Genomic DNA, 22167 nt, shown 5'->3' with positions numbered 1-22167 from the left:
GGTGCCAAATTCATCTCGTAAAACCGCAAAAAAAAAGAAAAAGGAAAAAGAAAAAACGACGACAGAACCACACGGGACGAGAGCTTGGTGTTGTGTGCGTGCTCGAGTTCGTGTCTTTGTTTTTAGCGCTGTTATAAGGGATTAGCTTCCAGTTAGGTAATGCTATTGTCCCCCTTGCCAGACAACACTACACTACATAAGTCGACACTACACATTATTTCAATCGACAAACAATTCGAGCGTACAGAATGGTAGCTGTTAGTACAGAACTTCCGTTTCACCGTAAAGGAACGTACTGTACTCCCGAAATGACTGTCTCAAGGACTTCCTATTGAGTAAAGGTGTGCCTTGAGATACTAAACACCCTTTCGGCTGAAGTGGACGATGGCAGCGCTGTGTTGTAGTTGTTGAACATCATTGAGAAACCAGAGAAAGTACCCAGGATCCATATCGGTCAAGAGCCCTGGTAGAATTCAATTGAACTGGCTGTTTATTCAAATAAAGGACATATATAAATACCGAACACGTGCAGACCCATAGCAATCTGCTGGTAACGGGTCTGCTACTATAATTTATATAAACAATTTCACTTGCAACAGCATAAAAGAAGAACTTACGACTAGTCAAACAACTAGAAAACAAAACAAACAGCGCTAAAAAACTTATGCACTATTGTGAGGAACGCGTTCCTAGATTCGGACAAATCTAATGGAGCCATTCAAAGCAGAGCGTAGTGAGGGCGGGTGTAAAGCTACACGCTCTTTTTGTGTCTAACGGAAGACATTTTGAAATGCCATAGACGTACGACGATATATATTATTCACCATTAAAGTCCTCTAAACCTTTCTCCCAGGTCGATCTCAATTTCGGATGTAACAAGTGAACAGAAGACGGAAAATTGCGGTTGTTATCTTCCAGGGACCAGAATCCATTTTCGTGGCTATACAACGGGGATGCGTTGGCTCAAATCTAAGCATAACGAGCCAACACGAGCAAACCAGCTAGTCAACTTTAGTCAAGTAAGACGAAACATCACTAAAGTCATATCACATCGCAATGGCTCTTGGTATGTCTGTGGTGGCGCGTGCAGACAAAGAGTCCGTGAACAGGTTGGACAGGTTTGCCTCGGCATACGGGCTTGGATACCACGCGCACACGCTTCACGGCGTTACCTGTTTGCATTCGTTCTTTTTTCTCCCACTTTCCTAAAACAGCGCGTGCATTCTATTACTGGAATAAGAGGGCCGAATGCCCGCTCCTACACCTTTCGGGGTCACAAAGGCTGTCAGTGCATCTCTCCCAAAGAAAAACGACAGTTTGCACGGGGCACAGCATAGCCGATAGCTTAGCTCGGTGCCGACAAGAGCGAATAACAAAGTAGGACATGCTGAGTCACGAATGGTTCTGTATCCTGAAGTGTGATGGGACAGGTTTGTAGAGTGATGTAACAAGAAAAGAATTGTAGAGAACATACTATCGTGACTTTGAAGAGCATAACGGGATGTTCACTTTCAACAGATACCGTACTGTAAAGCACCAGCAGTAGTCTCAGAAGGTTTATCTATGCCATAGCCTGAGCCCACAGTACACTTACGTCACAATTTTCGTCAAAATCGCACTCATCGTTTTCTAGAAAATCAAAATGGAAAATTACGGGCAACACTGTGTTGGAGTGTGTCGCCAACTGCGCGTCGCTCGTCAAGTACGGCGGTAAAACTACGTTGCATGCGGACACCACTGGGTCTAAAACGAAATAAGTTGGCTACGTGTCGGCTACGTAGCCATCTCGGGAACATGGGTCCTTGGATCACTTGTTTAAAGGTACTGTAATGCAGCATACCTACAATTTTATGCCGTTGGCTCATTCGACATCCTTGGTGATCAGTATAGAAACGCCACAAATTTCGTTCAAATCCACCCCTCTTAGTTTTTAGAAAATCCAGATTTAATATTGCGGGCAACCCTGTGTTTAAGACCCGACACGAACGCCGCAGTTCAGGCCGTGTAGGGCGGCGCATACATGCCAATCACGATGGGAGCGTACAGCGACATCTGTGGACCGCTACCATCACCACGTCGGCTCGCCGGACGTGGTGCATTTTGTGTACATGATTCTCATGGTAATTCTGGTGACAGTTCTGTTACTCATTTCCACGATGTACCAGTGTTTTTGCATTTTGAGCGAATACATGTCAGGTTCTCGTTTGAAAAAAACTTTTCAAAGAAAGTTCAAGAAGATAGACGGTTGGGGACATAGAACACCGTTGCTCGACGAATGGGCGATTGTTTCCCACCAGGCGTCGCCCCGCGTCATTTCATTGCGATTCGGGTCGTGACAAAAAAATATTTAGAGTTTTCTGCGGCACATAGAATTTGCAGTGCGAGTTTCTTTCGGAATAAGCTTTCAAATGCCGCTGCCAATATTAACAGCTTGCCTGCTGCTTTACACTACCTTTAACGAATCGGTGATTATTTCCCACCAGACGTCGCCCCGAGCCGTTCTACCTGAATTTTGCCAGCGAAATAAAAATATTAAGCGTTCTCTGTCACATTTGTAACTTGTTGCGCTGGGTAAACGACAATCAACGAGATATTAAACTACGCAGATAATACAAATTGCCTGCCCGCTGCTTCATGGTATATCCCAAGCAGCACAACATCTTGGCCCGATATTGGTTCAATATTGACAATTCTGGCCCAATATTGGTCCAAGGTTGGACCAAGGAATGGATTGGACCAATTGGAGGGACCATTGGATTGGTCCAAGATGGCGGGTTGGATTGGTCCAATTGGATTGGCCCAAGATTCGACTAATATTGGGCCTCTATTGGCAATGTTGGACCAATATTGGGCCAAGATGTTGTGCTAACTGGTATATACTTCTAACAGCCTAAATCAATGCACACGAGTCACCCACAAGTGCGATGTTTCACGCGCGTATACGGCTGCATATATTTTACTTGAAAACGACCTTTAGGCACAGGTCAATAAATAAATAAATAAATGAAACAAAGCAATGCTATAGGACGAACGTCAACGCGAATAACAAAGACAAATGGTTATTATGGGTAAAACTCACAGCGTTGCTTATTCTGTAATCTCAATCAATTCCTGGATCATATAGTTTTCGTCGGTCATTCAGTGCACTCCTTCATAAGCACAGAAGAGACGTACTCTACTGTCGCACCAGAGGGAGCTGCTGCGCTCTTAAGAAAAAAAAAGTTTTTATCCTTACGAGAGGAACTACGTTGCTACCACAATTATACCTTTTCGGGTAGAGCTGTAGGGGTAGAGATAGTTCTACTCGCGCAGGGTACAACAGCAAGTAGGAGCGTCTCTACCCGTATACAGTTCTATGTCCCTTTTAATGAAGACACAATGTGCATTAGGAAAGGTGTCCTTCAGAGCAGCCACTTTGAAGCCTTCAGCTATAGCCGAAGGAAGAGTGAGAGCAATACGTCGCCGGACTGCGTACTCGAAGCGAGGTTTCCGAATGTAAAGACGGTCATTTACTGTGAAATCACTGCTGTGCGTGATGGGGACTGTATGGCTACTCTTTCGACAGGCTCCATGTTGGGACTTTTTTTGCATCCTCTCCTTCACAAGCTCGAGAAGTAGCGATTATAGTAAGACCTTTACTTGTACAAGCGTTACGCGCAACATGGGTTGTATAGTGACCAACAGACCCTTTCACATTTATGGGGACCAACGGCATGGCCGAGTGGGTGTCGTGCTGACTGGAAGGTGGTGGGTTCGAATCCTACCACCGGCTGTGCTGTCTGAGGTTTTTTCCCTGGGTTTTCCGAAGACTTTCCAGACGAATGTCGGCACAGTTTCCCCTGAAGTCGGCCCAGGACACATACTAACCCCCCTGTTCCCCACTCCTTCTTGATGTCCTCTCTCCATCTCTGCTCATCTGTACGGCGCTCATAGCCACAGTTGCTTCGCGGCGCTAACAAGAAAGTAAAAAAAAAGTAAAACATTTGGAGGGAATTGTTCGCTCGCCAACGGAGTACCAGCCCTGCTTCTTCCCACCATTATGCCTTGAGCACATAATCGACTGCATAGGTAGTAACCAAAAAACAGCTTCTCAACCGTTTACGATGTGTATTATGTATCGTGAAAGATGACCGGCAGCTACTTAATCTATCACCATACAACAGCGTCAGCAGGGTGCGTAAAGACGTCTTCTTCAACCGTGGTGACCTCGCGATTTAAAAAGCTGGTTGCTCATTGAGTACATCCTTCATTGTGGACAGCCTTGCGGTCTTCGAAAAAAAAAAGAAAAAAAAGATTGGCGAGGAAGCACGCCAGGGAGCCCAACAGGGACACTCCACGGACCGTGAACATGCATGAAAAGCCATACCTTCCCACCTTTACGCTGTCCTACGCAGGAAAGGTTAGGGGCATTTAATGTTCCTGTTGCGGTTCTTTGGTTTTGCAGCTGTTCACTGCGTGATCAAATGCATAAATTTGGCGCAGCGCGTGTCCTACACAGCAGTACCACATACGGAAGTCGTGACATCCATGACACAAATTTGTTTCATTGCCGCCCTCTGCTCATTACCTACTTTCTGCCGGTAGCGAGACGGTGGTAACTATTCAATTAGGCGGCTAGGAAACGACTTATCCGCTTTCTTCAATGCAGGAGATTCCTCTCATTACAGCGGTGTAGCAATTTGGCCAGCCTTGACGCGTTCGAAACGGTCACATCGCTATTCTTACGCGAAACACGTCTGCGCATACAAATCTGTCTGGCCTGCAGCACGTTATCTGTCCCGATTCGCGAGATCCATTTATTGCATCCACCGCAAAGGGAGACTTCAAGAATGCAAAAAAAAAAAAAAAGAAGAAGAAGAAAGACATTTGCTAAGCGCCTTTGCAACGTACGGTCTTCAGGATTATAGGATGACGTGTCTTTTAAGGTATACGCTTTCTGTCGGCGTCGTTAACGTTTTGCGTAACGAGTCTTAACCGCTATCTGATCTTGCATGTGCGCAAGCATACGGTCCACGTTTCTTGGAATGCGCTCATGTTTAAGCAGGGAAATACAGGATCGTGCGATGGTTAAGTTCACGCCCTTGAATGCGCAGATGACGTTTGCATCATTCGTAAATTGTGCTTTCGCTTCTTTATCGAGCAGCCGTATGCAAGAAAGCGAAGACTTCCCATGGTCCCTTCAAGATGGCTTTCTGTAGGCTCAATTCCCAAGCGTTGTTTTCTATCTTTTACTCGACAGGTGTGGGGAACCCGATCTGCACCGGCAGCAATGACGCGAGTCTTCCACGAAGTTACAGACGCCAAGAACTGACGATATTACTTGCCTTTTACCAAATACGCTTAACATCACATATTTTCAGCTTACAAGGCACATATATCTATAGAGGGTACAAGCAGAGGTGAGGGCAGATACCATTGACGGTATTCGCATCCGCACGGTGCCGGCGAATATAAAATCCGCGACCACGTCCGCAACCGCGCGCTATTCGAAGTATAGGTGTATCTACATTCGCGCGGATATTGAGTATATCCGCACTTTCGCATTAGTAGGTGTCAGCAGCAGCATCATCATCACTCCCACTGACCAATCATCGTCTTCATTGTGGTGTCGTCCATCCACAAAAGCGATGGGCGCGAGAGAGGCCACGGGAGTTCACCGGCCAGCGTCGACGCATCACCATCTCTGAACTCTTTAATTCGACCCTTTACAACCTAAAGCCTTAATAAACGTCCATCTTGCCTTTTGTAACTCGCCTGCTGTTCCGTACCTTATTCTTCAACGTCTGTCCTGGCCAAGTGGGGACGTCATCTGGACCGCCGCTTTTGTCATCACCGGCCGTCAGTGACCAGCGGGGCCACGCCGCCTTCCCATTTGTGCCTGACATGGGAAAACAATCTACGTTACGAAAATGCCATGTTGGAACGTACCTGTTCTGAGGCCGGAACTTCGGCACCATTTTGGGTTCTCAGCGTGCTCTCAATGGACCATTTCTGGGTGCGCCGCCATGTTTGTTGGCATGAAAGCATCATGGCTTCTTGTGTACGGTGTAGCCCGTGATGCCACTTGGCGATGCTTTTTTTCGCAATGCCTGTAGTGTGTTGCGTTGTCGACTGCCGAACCATTCAACGCAATGTCGGTGTACGATTCTGCCGCTTCCCACAGGAAAAGCAGAACCACAAGAAGTACGGCAAGCGGAAGTGGTACGAGCGTCAAGTTGGCATGAAAACATGGCGTGCCATGAATATGCATTAACAAGTTTTCGTGTGGTTTGTGGAGTGTACCACGTGTTGTGTGCTTCCACAGGAGCAGGCTATATTATTCAAACCAAATGTTATCCCGTTATATCCTCAAAAAATGCCAGCTACGCCCACGTGGTGCTAATTTGTCATCATTGCTTCGTCGTCTTCCCATCATGTCGTCTCTCGCCGCCAGGAGCGACGCGTACGTGGAAATGGTCCATTATGGTTTCACTTAGAGGGCGGTGGTCTCAAACACGCGACCCGTCGTCAGCTATTACACGGTCCGAGCGCCCTTGACCGCCGGGCACAAGGAAGCTGCCCTCTCAAGAGAGAATTAGGAATGAAACCAGATTTTCAGGCATTGTTTTTTTAAAGGATCGAGAGAAAGCAGGAGAGCTGGTAGAGCTGTGTTTGAGATACATAGTCGTGTAGCATTGTCTGTTCCTCATTCTCAGGGTTTCTGTTTCGGGTTGTTTTTACCCGTGTCAGGCATAGTGCTGCCCCTGTCCATGTTATGCTGCAGATACGTATGTGAGCACTTGTTGTGGCTCATGAACCTCAACAACAAGTTACGGTCACAGCAAGCTGGTCTTCGCGTCCATGTTGGCAAACTAACACTGTAACTAATGCGAGGATGAAGATGGGCTCATCTTAATCCTCATACTAAGTTTACACGCTTATAGAAGCGGCAGCGTCTCCGTACGTCATCTGCGAGGAATTAGAAAGGAACAACGGGAAGTAAGGGTGGCTATCATAAGGCATAACTGTCAGAAGGCCGAAAAGTCACAAGACTGAAGTATCGAAACTATGGAACTATGGCTTTTCGCTTTCGGCCATTGTATTTTAATTTTTTGGGAGTGTTAAAATTGCGAACCTAAAACCATTCAGTGTCAATGAAGTTCATCCAGTGTGAGCTTGCTGTTTCTCTCCGATCTTTTTATTTCTTTTTCCAGGTTGAAATTGTAAGCAAAGGCAACACAAGAGAGCGTAAATAGGAGATAACTTCAGAAACGCATCTGACATACGTTTTCTGACACTTTGTGGTCCCTCGTTTGCGACAAGTGTTCCCACTGGTCTGACTTCATCGTGACTTACGTCCCCCACCTTTATTTTTTCTTCCTCTGACACGTCACGTACTAACTTCAGTGCATGATAACTTCAGTGCTCCTGAATATTGTCATAATTGTTTGTGAATAACAACGTGTTTTTCACATTTTCAGTACCCCATTTCGAAAGGCAGCTGATTCTGTAACAGGCTGGAACAGGTACAGAGGCGCGCCGTCAGGTTTATCCATAATAACTACAATCGCGATCAGAGTACAGCTGAACTTTTGGAGCGCTCGCAACTCCCCCCTTTGTCGGAGAGATCCAAAATTGCTAGATTAAAGTTCTTTTTCGTGTTGTTGGGAGGAAATAGTAAGCTTGACGCGCACAAATACGTGTCTTACCATTCAACAAGAATTCAAAGAAACAAACATTCTAGGCATATTACACCCATAAGCTGTCGCAATGACTGCTTCAGGTACTCTTACTTTTTACGGGTTATTAAAGAATAGAATGAATTACCGGACAGTATTGTCACGTCCACAACGGTACCCGCTTTTGTTTCAAAGCTCCAATCATATTGTGATCCCCCAATCAATCTGTGAACGACCATCGTAGCCAAGTATAATGTATATATTTTGATGTCGTGTGCTTGTTTTTTGTTCTTAATGATACATGTTGTTTCCATGTATGTTTTCATGTATCCACTCCTGCAATGACGTCCAGAGGACGTTAGTAGTATCTGCAAATAAATAAAATTTATTTCTCTTCGTGTGCACGCCGTCCGGCTGCCACAATAACTACATCACCCCCGTTCTTTGCGCGTATTTTATTTTATGGTATTTTAGGACATTTTATGGCAATTACTGTCATTTTTTTTCTGTTCTGCCCCTCATGATGTGGCCTAACGTCAATGCGGCCCCTGCACTAGTGCTTGCTTGCGGTGGTGGTGGTGATGCTAATGGAAGAGCTCCCCGTCGCCGACCTCACAGAGGTGGACAACGTCAACGACTAACGCTCTGGGGGAATGTGCGTCCAGCGGAGTGACACCTGTAGACAGGGGAGTCAAACAGTACATAATGCCCCGGTGTGATGTGACCCTTTTCCGGAATAATACGAACACAGCGGGGACAGAGGACGTTGACACTTTTCCGGACAAACGAATCAGGACGACCTAGGTCCTGGAAGATTGGTCCCCCGTACTTGATTGGTCCCCAATTGGTACCGCAACTTGCTGTCCAGGATACGGATAACCAATTCCGGGTAACCGAGACAAAATTCAATGGCAGCAGGTTCGTTCCCGGTAATGTAGTCCGGATAACGAGTTTTACGGATATCTGAACTCTGGATAAGCGAGACATGGCTATTTCGATCCGCAAACAAAGATATGTCGCGCAGATATCCGCGTGCGTCCGTGGATAAAGGCGCGCCTGTGCACACCTCCAGCTATATAGCCGTTCAACCGTGAATGATACCATGTTTTATCCAGACAAACAACAACAACAACTTTATTTGAATGATGATGATGAGTGGGGAGCTTCATCGCCAGGGGCGGTACTCTACGCGCACCTCATTGTTGGCGGTAATGTGGTGAAATGGAATAATGGGGGTCGCCTCACGGTGAGGACCGAAGTCTTACGGTGTCCAAAAACTTTGGCTTTTAGGGCAGAGCATTGGTGGGCTGGATTTGGGCATGGGACCAAGCGATTTTGACACAGTGAGAGGGCGAGAGTTCAGCTGATTTAGAGCGCCTAAAAGTGTGTATCTGAAGGGTTGCTAGTAGTGCGTCTTAGGCCCATTTCACTCTACCGTGTTTGTCGTCCGTTTGCTCCAAAAATAAAACGCAAGGGCAATCGAGCCCGGTAGGTTCCAATGGGTACATTTTGGCTCCGTGAAAAACACGGCCGAGAAAAATGTTAGTGTGGAACCGGCCTTTTCAGACAAGAACGCACGCACAGATGCAAAATTCAATGCACTTATCTATACCTATATTCGCAAAGCACGACGCGCCGTCATCTATAACAGCAAGGAAGACCAGATTTCCAGCTGTACAAGTCGGAGCCGTGCAGCAGTAAATTCCCGGAAATAGCCCTTTCCACCTGGCAAGATAAGCATCCGTTTCGCAAGGTGATAACCGTGGGACGTGCCTGCTGTGTCACTTTCAAGATCTCATATCTGCTTCCGCCATTGTATAACCCACATTTTGCGTACAAAGCTTTCCGCGGAAGCGGCTGCGTCCCACGTGCCTGGCTAGCTGAATGAGTAGAGGCTATACGGGCGAAGAAGCTACTGGAAAGGTTCACCGCGGCCCTGGAAAAGTACCAGGGAGCGTCGAAACGGGATCGCAAGGACGTCTAGTCGGCGAAGTCTCGGGCTTAGTAATGTATAACACTTACTCGGGCGAATTCTTTTAGGCAGGCCGTATGCAAAAGATGCTAAACGATAACATCATTTCGTGTTTCTGGACCGGCCTCATCAATTCGAGGACTCATTTCTCTTTCGCTGAGACCACCTGGTTGTACTTCCCACGGGGGCAGACACTCGGTATATACAAGCTGCATCTTTCTTCAAACGGGTTTCTTTGAACGCGATTCCCAACTTTCTAGCTCAACCATTATCAGGTTAAAACAAAGATCTGTGTATATATTGTGCACAGCACAGATGTATGCATAATTTTGGTTCGGCATATAGCTCCGGTACGGTCGACGACGTTTCCTTCTGCTGCTGTCGCTTCGAAGGCCACAGCTCGTGTGTTGAAAGATTGTGTGATTGCATGATTGCGAGGGATTTAACTGATTCTCTTCTTTTGGGATGTCTGCTGTCGGAAAGAAACCAGTGCAGGGTGGTTAGGTACAGGGTGGAATTGGGTTTTACCAGAAAACGAGGAACCATGCCAACGCACGCTATAGAGCACACGGTGACTAAGGCTTTACATTCATTAGGACTAAAGGCGATTGTCAGCGAAGTGCAATGATCCATATCGGTGTTGTTCATGAAGTTTCCATCGCTATCCTCCGAGACGACTTGTGCATTATGCAAGAACTTGTGCGGAAATGGCTCTGCCTGCGCAATATATGTCTACGCCAATTTGCAACGATGCGTGTGACCGAGGAGCAACAACAAGAAATAACTGACGACGGTGCTATGGGGTGTCTCGCATTTAGGGTGTCATACCCTACCCCATTACCAAATTCGCCAACGGTTCGGGAAATGTACTCTAAATGTTGGTTTGCCGCGAACTGGCGCCCTGCCGTAATATAGCCAACAGCTCATGGACAACTGGTCGTCTCTGCGGTATCAGAAACGTGTGGAATCTGGCGTCCTCCTCTTTCATCGAACGCCGACTATTTCATCGAACTCTGCTTCACCGGACCCGTAAGCATGCGACGTCCACCTTTTGACGAAACGGCCTTCGATGAAATGTCTTGGAACCGTAATTCTTCTGCGTACATAACTGGACGTATATTAAGATTCTTTGATGTTCCTGTACTGCCCACGACCCTCCCATCGCGATTAGCGGGAATCACGTTATGGTTTCATGAGGACGGATCATCGCCTAGAATAAGCTGAGCAAGGGGATGAAGGAACTCATCTGTCGATCAATATCTTTCTGTGTATCCTTTTAATTAATTACGGCATTTCTTTTCTCAAAGAGATATTTGATTGATTTGACTTGATTTTAAGAAAAACTTAAATAAAATTGAGATTATGAGAGGTATGTTCTGCAGGCTGCTTGGGGGATAGCATTACAAATTCGATGCAATCTGAACAGTTTGAAATTCTTCTAACCGCGCTCTTAACATCGTTCATTTGAATCAGCAATGAGGTATCGTCCCTGGCGATAAACTCCCCATTCATCATCTTAAATATAAAGTTAATGTTGTTGTTGTTCATTTGAATACCGGAAATATAGCTTTCTCTGACGGCTGCTCCGCGGTCAATAGCGATGTCTCACATTTTGTACAGCCGGTCTTCGGGGACCAGTTGGTACACTGTGAGTTGGTAGCGCATGTCCGCGTATTCTCATTCCGAGGTTGCAGGTTCGATCCCAGCCGAGAACACCAGCAACCTGGTGGCAGATTAAAGTTGCTTATGGTTTAGGGTTCCGCGAGGGGTGCTGAATACCGTCTGCTGAGCTTCCAGCGGAAGGCGAGGACCCGTCAGGTATTGACATAATTAATCCACGTACCGTCCACTCTGGCGTCGCTCGTGATAACATTTGTGACGTAAAATCACGACTGCCCCCCATGAGGACTAATTTATGGATGATACCTTATCACGACGTGATGGACATTGCCATTTACACATGCCAGGGTTCCGAGCACATGCAAGAGGTCGTTTTTGCGTTTGTCACTGTATGGGGAAAGACTATAGCCCCTTCCTAATTAGCCGAATCCCGTTAGTGGAAACTCCAACATAGTCATTCTGCGCTGCGAGTAGCATGTATCGGTATATTACGCACTCTTTCTCTACAGATAAAGTCCTCGCCGACCAATCCTTCGAACTCCAGCCTGTCTCCCTGTGGCGCGATGGACTTCCCGCACCCTTGTTCCACAGCGCCGCACGTAGAGCAGTTCGGGAGAGGCTGCGTGTCTTTTATATCATCCTTGCGTTTAGGCTTTATCTTTACCCGGCGCTGTTTTCTGTTTTTTTTTCTTTTTATCGTTTTGAAACGAATCGGCTCTCTTTTTTCACACTTGCGGCTACAAGACCGGGATGCGAACGAGCAAAAATTGCGGTCCTCGCAGGGATAAAGCCGCGTGCGTCTATAGCACACGGAAACGAAATCAGAAAGCATGACTGCAACTTCGCGCTACAGTAAAAAAAGATATCGATGAAAAGGAGCAAGGAAGGATCGACGCATAAAGGCGGGGCAGTGTACCGTGGCGCGCAAAATATCCCTTAAGACGGGGGCTGCCATGACTCATGCGTTGCACGCACGTCTGCACGTGGTTCACTTTAGAAAGATCTCGCTTTTCTCCGACATCCAAGCGTATCGCCGTCTTCAGCCGCAGTACGGTTGATGCCACAACAAAGTAGGCTTTTCCGAGGCCAGACATCCTTTTCGCAACGCGTGTACGTTGAAAATACGTAATATTAAATTGTTGCGCGTTGGAAAGTTTGAGTCCTGTCAACACCACCTAGATACAGAAAGCCTGCGCGCTCGTCGACGTGACGTAACAATTAAGAGTCAGCCAATCAGGATCGTGTTTTCAACGGCCGTAGCCAATCACGAAGATGCTTTTGAGCGGTCGTGGTCATGGAGAAGAACCACCGTCGTCTGCGAGTTGTGATTGAACGTCTCTGCGTACTACTAAATGGGAAAACTTTGAAATAAAGTGCAAAACGGTCTTAATCTTTCTCAAGTCTGGAAAGCGTCTTGCACTTTTTGTCTAAATATTTAGGTCTGCAGGTTCCAGGTGAACTGCAATCATTTGCCGGTTCTTGAATTCGCAGAACGGTGAATCGCAGTAGCAGACGAATTCTGACTCTTCTGAATTGAAAGAGAGAGAGGAGGCAATGCGCAGGCTTTCTCAATCTAGGTTGTGTTGGTCCTGTCCACAGGCGAAGGAAATGGTCTTCTCTGATGACGATGACAATAGGAGCCCGCGAGGGACGTTAACTGTGATGTGCTGAGATTTCAGCGGGGCAGAACTGAACCACAAACCAACAACCCACCCACATCATGGTTTTTGTGCCGACGCAAAGCCGCGAATTATCCGTTTTCAATCTACCGTAGTCAGAGGCGGATCTGGGGGGCGGTCAGGATGTCCTGACCCTCCCTCAATTTCTGTCGTTGCATAGAGTTTCAATTTACCCCCCCCCCCCCCCTCAGTAATGAATTGAAAAAGGAAAGATAGAGCTGTATATGAGCCGAGGGATGTGGCTTGAAAGACACACAGATGAACGGTGGATCATCCATAATGTACGTGAATACGCTCCCATAGAATTATACAGCATAGTTTGGAAGATGGTAGCATTTCTTTGAGCTTGAGGCGGTGGTAAGGACAGGAACACAAAACGCAAGTAGACAGGACTAGACGACTATAGGACTATTTTGTGTTCCTGTCCCTCCCACCACCTCAAGCTCAAGGAAATGATATCATCGACATTCGTTAGAGCAGCTTGCTTGCGTTTTAATGCTTTGTTCATGTCTTTGATATGACGTGAAATGTGTTTGTTTATTCGCTATATAGATGGATAGGATACTTGACGTACGTATAGTTCCTGAATGAACTAAGTTGGAGAAGCTTGAGTCTTCGTGTCCTCTTCGTTCCGTCTCTGCCCTTTGAAGCGTCCTCAAACTCGGAAATACTGCCTGTTTCGCGCGTATTTCTTGAATTTCAATAAATTGTACTGCTGCTGTCTTCTCTGCACATTCAGGAGCAGAAATGATTTTTTTTTCGTATTCATGTTTACAAGTCTAGGGGTCTGGTTCCTTAACTTCTCATAGCCAAACTGTAAATCGAGTAGAACTTATTCGTCCAGTAAGCAGTGAAAATCGTTTGGATTTTGTCATAACTTCTGTTTTTATGACCCAGTTCCTAATACGAAAACGCTGCAGGCAATTCCATGGGCGGCTCTGGGAGGGCCATAAGTCCTTCTGCCTAGATTTCAAAAACGTTATGTTTTATTGTTGTCACTCGGCATAATAATGTTTGACAGTACATTCATTTGGCAACTTGCTCATAATCATGCGGTTATAAAGTGTATCGCGCACTGTCGTTGACTTCTATTTGTTCGCGCCGCCGCCGACCTCACTGCCACCGGCGCTACAGGCCTGTGGAAAAGGGCCAGCACAAGAGAAAAACCAAACAAGATGGGCGCGGGGCCCGCCCTCCATTGTTGTGAGACTTGAAGTTTCATTCTGCGACGGACCGGCTTATAAGACGAGAGACGAATCTCTCCAGTGCACTTATCTTAAAATGTCGACCTGTATACTCCTGTTTATGCCAGTAACTGCTTCGATATGGGTAACCATTCTGAAGTACTCCAGTGCAAATCTACTTCCTTTTTTTTTTCTTTTCACGGGTTCGAACCCTTTAGAACCACTTATACCCCGCGGTGCTGCAGAGTATAATCATTAATCCAGCCTTAGCTGTTTAGTTTTCGACGAAGCCATAACAATACAAAGTTCACAAACTCTGGCGACAGATGTCCGCCCAGACGGCGGGACACAAATAAAACCTGCCATTGAAACCCACACGGGACATGGTTATAACGGTTCCGTTTGCTGAGCTCAGCTGTAGAACAATAAACAAGTCCTTGATGCTTTTATCCGGCGGAACAAGCGCATTGTGCGGTTCCACGAGGAATCTGTTTCCTCATTTTTACGGCAAGGTTAGGTCGTTTGTCGGTTTTAATGTATAACCGCCTTCCGGCCAGCGTCACTCCTCTTGCAGCGACAAAGAAGTGTCCCCTTTTGCGGGGATATTTAATTCAACTCCTTTCGCAGTGTATTGTACTTGCCCGGCCTTGGACTCGATGGGCATTAATTTGCGCTGCAGAAGGTCGGCTATAAACAGCGCTTGTCCAACGAAGAAACCGTGAAAGGTCACAACGTGATATTAACCGAGTTACTACTACCTAGCTCCTGACAAGGATTAATAGTTTGTTCACACGAGGAGCACAGCCCGGCGGAGCATCGGCGTGACATGTCTTGTTCCCCGTTGCGCTGGTCACTGTTATGAGGACGATGTCTTATGTCTTCTGCTTGTAGCACTTCGCGACGTTTTAGACAATCGAACAACAACAAGCACATTGATTATGATAAATTCGCCATGCGCCTTGCCTGAGTTGTGACCCAGTACCCCAATGCCGACTGAACTGCATGAGACGTAAACTGACAATGAGTTGACGATGAGGGAGAGAGGGTATAGTAAGGCTGCACATCAGCGCATCTGCGGAGTAAGGACCGCATAAATGAAGGAAGACACAGGAGGCACAGAATGTGGAGATGCGTACTGAAGGACATAAATGACACCGGTGTCTTGCAGGAAATCCAGGAAAATCTCCAGGGCGCGACGGTGTTGCAGGATGTCGTGCCAGGGCCCAAGGACTGTCGTCAAAGTGGACTGAGCTGCAGTGGCTTACTTCATGCGGTTTCGTAACTTTTCTCGTTGACTCCTGAAGAGGGCACAGTCCACGATGACGTGCTTGATATCTGCTAGCACGGCACGTCTGGAGCATAGCATGGTGTCAGGGCGACCAAGCCCGTGTTTAAAGAGTGGGGTGAAGGCCACAACCGAGCCGGAGCCCGTGTATAACGGACGAAAACTTTCGAAGCAGTCGATTGGGCAAGTTGAGGGATAAATCGGGATCCACTTCTCTCATGCGTGCTCGCCATGTCACGTCGAGACTGGGAGGTACTCGGGTTCGAATCCCGGCGCCGGCTGTGCTGTCTGGGGTTTTTCCTGCGTTTTCCTCAGACGCTTTCAGACATATGTCGGCACAGTTCCCTTAGAAGTCGGCCCAGGGCGCACATTCCCAAGGGCGTCAGTCGTGACGTTGCCCACTTACGTGAGGCCGACAACGACCAGCCCCTTCACCATCACCACCACCACCAGCACTTCTCTCATGAGGGCCCTTGACACCATTGTAGATGAGACAGGGGCTTTACACTATCAAAGTAGCTTCTCCTATCCCCTTTGGAGAGGGTAATTGATATTTTCAATCGGGACCCATACGCGGCTGCCGCAGCCCTGTCCGCTTCCTCACTCCCTTGGGTGCCACAATGTCCAGGAATCCACTGTAGGGATACTTCGTGACCGTCGTCGTTCTGAACAAAACTACAGGCGGAAAAGTGAAATTATCGACCGGTGATCCGGCAACGAGATTTTATTTTCGTTCTTGTTTTTTTACATTTGAGTGCCGTGAAGAGGTTTGCAGGAAAAATCGTTTTGAGCACGATGGATTGTTCCGCAAAGCATACCTCGTGCGGATATTGGAATCACATGTGAGATAAGAGGTTCTGAAAAGCGGTGTAAGTGAACATTCATACCACACCTCGGTTAACCATGTCGTGCCGAGCTTGGGAATTGGCATTGGCCTTCCGCCGGCAAACCCTCGGGTGACAACAGTGGGCCAACGCTAGCCGTTTGTATCGATGATTCGCGCCGCACTAATACATCGAAGGTGGAAACACACATCCTGTGAAATGCAATTACGTATATTTAATAAAATTTGCAAAGAGTTCTCAATGAATGTGGCTTATATTTTGTGCTAACGTTTTGTATCGACTAGACTATTGCAAACCGAAACTGAAATCAATGTAACATGCACGAAATTATCCCTGGGCACGAGTAGCCAGGTTGGTTTCCATTCTGTGGGATTCCAAAGTTGGCGCAATGTAGTCAGCGGACGGTTGTCCGGCAGAAGGCCAGCATGAAGTCCTCAAGTTTCATACGGCCTGATTGGCCAAGGTCGGACCGAGGTCGGCTTGATCGGGAACGTCCATTGGGTCAACTTTTCGTCAGATGCCGTCTTTCACTTCAGAAGCCGTGGGTCGACGTTGCCAAGCACCATAACCAATAATGGGCCAACATTGGGCCATATTTTCTTGCCAGCAAATCGATCATTTTCGCTTGGCCCGTACTAGCAGGGCGTCACACCAACATGCCATATGATGTAGTTTGCAGAATATGTCCTGCATCCAGAGGTCGGCACTTGCGGTTCCCGCTCACTCATGTTCGCTCGTATGGAGCACAGCTCCTCGTTTGCTCACCCATGCGCGCAGTATCCGCCCATCTCTCCGTTTGTTCACTCATGAGCAACACATTTGCCACATTGAGCAGGAGCTGATCCGGACCCTCGGGGGGTGGGGTGTGTGTGTGGGGGTGAAACCTGATGAATCGGGGGGCGATCCATCCTCCCTCCGGATTGGCCCCTGCTCAAGAGTATGTTTTGCCAAGCAAGCAGTTGGGACTCATGTTGAGAATCCCGCGGGTGTAGAAGACATCAGTCCCAACGCAAGACATTGCGGGCCGCACTAACTCGTCTGGACAACAGAGCTTTCTCCATAGAGAAGGTCTTGGGGACGTGGGACGCCAACCAGAGGGACGCCGCATTTAAGGCTCTCGTAGGCTTCATCTCAAGTCGTTCTCTTGATGCTCAGTACCAATTCATCTGTACGTGACGCCCTTGTTCCTGTGTGGCGCGATCCTCTGACGGTCATGTGCCCGTGAACACTGCGCCGTACAGCCTAGCCTAGTCATCTTCTCTCTCTTTTTTTTTTTGTTTCCTCGGAGTAGCAGTGGGCAACCTCTCCGTATTATTTTTAGTCCGTCCAACTCCAACTTCAATTCCGGGATATATTTTTTTTTTCAATCCCGATGTTTCGGGAGTTTTCCTGACGAATTCCCGGGATCCCGGGACGGCAGGCCGAGATTGAGATAGATCGAAGATAGCGCATGTACACAGCTTCTTCGGTACCAGCCGACCCCATACTTTTCGTTCTTGGGTATAGTTACTCTGACAATAATGCGTTGCTATCGCCATTGAGATAGCGTTAGTTCTGCGCAGACGCAAAGCATAAAGAGAGCTTCGCGCAGTTCGCAGAACTACCACGCTATCCCTTACGTACGCAAAGGCGATAGCGTACGACGCACTAAAACTCACTAATTCCCTGTACGCGTTTTGTGTGAGTGTCTTCTTGGCGCTGTCTCTACATGCGAATCGAAATATTCGTCATGACTTAATGCTTTCCATTGGGGACCTGTTTTATGTTCCACGAGGTCTTTTTTTATGTTCTCAAATAAGAGGATTTTTGTTGTTTGCAGTCGTCACGGAATCTCGCCCATCGATTCATTTCATATACACTGGCACCAAGGACGGAACAAGCTTCGACTTACAAAACTGAACCACTGAAGTATCACAACCTGGCAAGCAACGGGAAGTAAATTTCCCCGGCTGGGCTTAATGTTGAAGAAAAGGTTGGCTTTCGAGAGTCCGTGTGGTTTATTCTTCAAGCGAGTGGTTCATCTCGTGTTGAAGGAGATGTTTGTGGAGACCGTTCATAGAGAACCCAGGGATAGAGTCCTTAGTACTCTGCCCCAACTGATGCGGCCAGTCCATCTTTATTTATTTATTTATTTTGTATTTTATTTACATATAGTACTAACGTCACATGGACGTCGCTTATATGTCCTCTGGACGTCAGCATCTTCGGCACAAGAGTAGTAAACTGTTGTTCAACACTGTTGTTGAATCGTCTGACTTCTACGGGAAGTCCTATAATGTACTTCGTTTGTATACTCCAATCTCCTGCCTATCATTCCTTTCTTTTTCCTGGGGGCCAGGAAAAAGAAAAAAAGGCCAGGGGGCACTGAAAAATAACACAGCCGCACTGTGAGAAATTGAGACTAGACCTCGAGCTTCCTCCTTTCTTTCTGCAAATAATAACGATAACGAATTAAGACAAAAGGATGGGAGGATGTAGACGGGGACGCTGTGCACGATAGGGTGTCTCAGTACTAGCTCCCCAGTGCACCCTAGGCACCCTAGTGCACGAGCAGCAGCAGCGGCCACTGGTGGTTTAGCAGGCAGTTAGGTCAGCGGGCAGTAAAGCAAGATGTAAATCGTTGCAGCAAAGATCAAACTTTTTTTACTGCAATGCGTGACGCTTCATGGGTATGAAAACAGGACCAGAACTGAAAGTAAAATCTCAATGTTGGCAAAGGACAATATCTACATTAAACCTCGTTTTGTGTTAGCAGTCTCCCTAGTAGCGTTTTCTCCCTACTAGCAAAACGTTTTGTAAAACGTCGAGGAAAGGTCTAGCCACGACCACATTTTCATCTAGGAGACGTCTTCTATCCCAGGATAAGTTGACGCTTTTCCGAGTCTTGAAAACGTGTTTGTGGTCGTCTTGAAGATGTCTAAAAAATGTTTAGAGCACATATTTGAATGTCAGAAAATTCAGCCCTGTTTATATCCATCGAGTATGGTTTTGCAGAGATACGTTTCTATATTTTTTTTTTCCTCAACCTTAACCACCCCCGCCAGACGTTTCGTTTTCTCTTCCTCCAAGTAGTACTGCAAGCAACGCCGCCACGCGACCTTTCGGCCGTAATCGAAGACACGATTGTCCTGCTCTCCTCTGAGTCAAAATGAAGATGTAATGTCTAAGTTTAATTCAATTACGCAAACAAACAACACTGAACTGGAGAATTGCTGGGATTATTAACTCACCATCAACACAACGTCGGTGTTTCTTACTGCTTTTGGTTTGAGACAGTAAGTAGGTCCACCCGCAAAGTAAACTTACTCAGTGCACACAAATCGCTCTCCTTTAATATACCCCTTGAACAGAGATGGCGAAGACGTATTATAAACGGAAAGTCGGTACGTCTTGCAAACGTGAACGGAAGACGTTTACAGGAGTCCTTCCTTTAGGATACGTCTTCAACAGAGATGGCGAAGACGTATTAAAACCGTAATATCGGTACGTCTTATAGACGTACTATAAATTACGGCTTATAGACGTCGCGTTGACGTCCTGATCGTCTTCTATCCTAATCCTACCAAAGAAAGATGTTTTTGCGACGTTTTATGCTATACTAGGCCTTCAATAATCAAAAAACCGATAATGACATTCACTTCTTTCTACTTCTACTCCGGCAACAACAGACCTCCCGAATATCGCTGCAGGAACGACATCTTCTGTAAACATTAGAGGACAGAAATCATTCTCCTTGTGATTTTTATGTGATGTTATGACGTCACGCAGCCGGCAGCAGACACCAGTGACAGGGTGGCAGGCACCGGTAGTGCCGGTAGGCCTCTAGGCAGAATAGGCAGCAGCTAGCGCCATCGCACGGGGTAACCGTTAACTGTTCCGCGCATGAGAGTCGCGCGCGGCTAATGCAAAATTGGCAGAAGGCATTTGTAATTCGTGGCAAGGTATCAAAGCGTAACCCTCGCCCAGCACTAGCACCACCAGTTGTATTGGAATGTAAAGTTAAAATATGAAAGAATAGAAGAAAAACTACAATAACGGACGTAGTATTTGGTTACAGAACGGTTCCGAGGGACGTTTGCACGTGACTGATGTTCATGAAGAATTATAAGCCTGAGCTTGGGCGACACTCTCAAGAAGTCTCATATCTTTCTTGAGAGTGTTGACCAAGCTCAGGCTTATATTTCTTCACGGAACTCTTCCACCAGTTGAGCTGGCCTGCATCGCTTATGCTGTCTTATATCTGACCGATCTTCACGTTTTATATCGTTCTTCATGCGTCCGTACAATCCATGCTGTTGGTAAAAAGACACGATTGTTTGCAGTTCCGTGTGCGTTCTTGTGTCCCATATGTGAAGTGTCACCGCTATAGACAACGACATCCTGCCTGGATGACTATACCTGTATGGATGATGTCATAACACGCACTCTTCATGTCGTCGAAACCCATGACAGTAACATATATTCCCTCCGGCATATGTATTACGCGCAACATTGATATGTCCCCACCGAGGTCAGTGAGTTCCTGACGGACAGCTAATATTCCGGAAGGTAGACAACGCATCGGCATTAATAGCGAACGCTCAGGAAAATTATGCTTGTCTATACCAGGGACAAGTTGTTTTCTCTTTTCGCTACCAACATAACTTACTTCCTCACGGGTTGTCAATGATATCGTATTGTATATTTATGAAGAAGGGTAATGTATAACACGAGAGACGACCTCTTGACTCGTGTCAATTGCTCAAATTGCGACGTGGTGATTACTCAGCACGTCTTTACAGACTGACGTATACAGCCATACCAGCCTTCTAGAGAACACCAGCTCCTAAAAGGCCAGACAGTTACCACGATGTAGGTCTCGCCAACGCCAACTATACACTGTTAAAACAGAACTTCACCACATAGCACGCTCCTAGCCAACCATCATTCCGAATGATATCATTATGTGCATTGATTTGGTGAAAATGGGAGGAGGTGCCTATCTGGGACAGATTATCTTGTCCCAGATAGGCGCCTCCCACCTGTTTTGAACGAATCATTACACAGAATGATATTATTCGGTATGATGGTTGGCTAGGAGCGTGCCATGTGGTGAAGTTCTGTTTTAACAGTGTAGATACGGAAAGCCTGTAGGAATATGACAAACTGGTCTCTATAGATATGCTCGGTTTAGTGGTCAAATAGACCTATCCTTGTTTGTAAACGAATGACGTCGTAGTATTCGACAGCGCCACCAATTTGGTATAGGGTTGAACTACGCTGGAAGCTAGGGGCGCTACAAGGTCGCGCCCAAAAGCCACGGTCTTGAGGGGATTACGATGGTCCATGAAAGAGACGCGACCTTCGGTCCTACTTTTCTTTCGATACGAGGCAGCCAACAAGTGCCCATACGTGGAACCCAGCTCTCCCCTTCCGATTTGTTTCGGTTTCAGGCTGTCTGTCTACCAACGTCATGATGACGTTTCTTGGGTAGAGGTCTATTCAGCTTTATAGCTTGAGAAGCTATTATAGCTTTTCAGAAAGAGCCGGCGCCACCGCTCGGCTAACTGGCGAACTAGAATGGTTGTGAACTATGGCGTCAACTAAAACCACGTGCGTGCTGTCTCGGTTGATGTGTATGGTCATCAAGTAAGGAATATGACCGTAGAGAGTGCATTGGCATCAAATGGAAGGCCGGCCAGTTCACACAGTGAAGTGAACTGTGTTCAACAAGTTAAATTTTGGGAAAAATCTTCTCGGAAACAGCACCGCAAGCGATGCTGCCCCGGCGACAGTTTGATAGGCCGTTCAAACAAGTTCACAGTTTTAGGGTGTCCGGGATGCGACATCGTACCTGGAGGGTACTCATCTGTCGTCACAGGCTGGAACAAGGATATTACCGGTGTCCTTCTTCTTCTTCTTCGTCTTTCTCCGCAGTGGCGCAT

The sequence above is a fragment of the Ornithodoros turicata genome, chromosome 9, assembly GCF_037126465.1.
Source record: "Ornithodoros turicata isolate Travis chromosome 9, ASM3712646v1, whole genome shotgun sequence".
Taxonomy (NCBI): Eukaryota; Metazoa; Arthropoda; class Arachnida; order Ixodida; family Argasidae; genus Ornithodoros; species Ornithodoros turicata.
Note: the sequence above shows the minus strand (reverse complement) of the source record.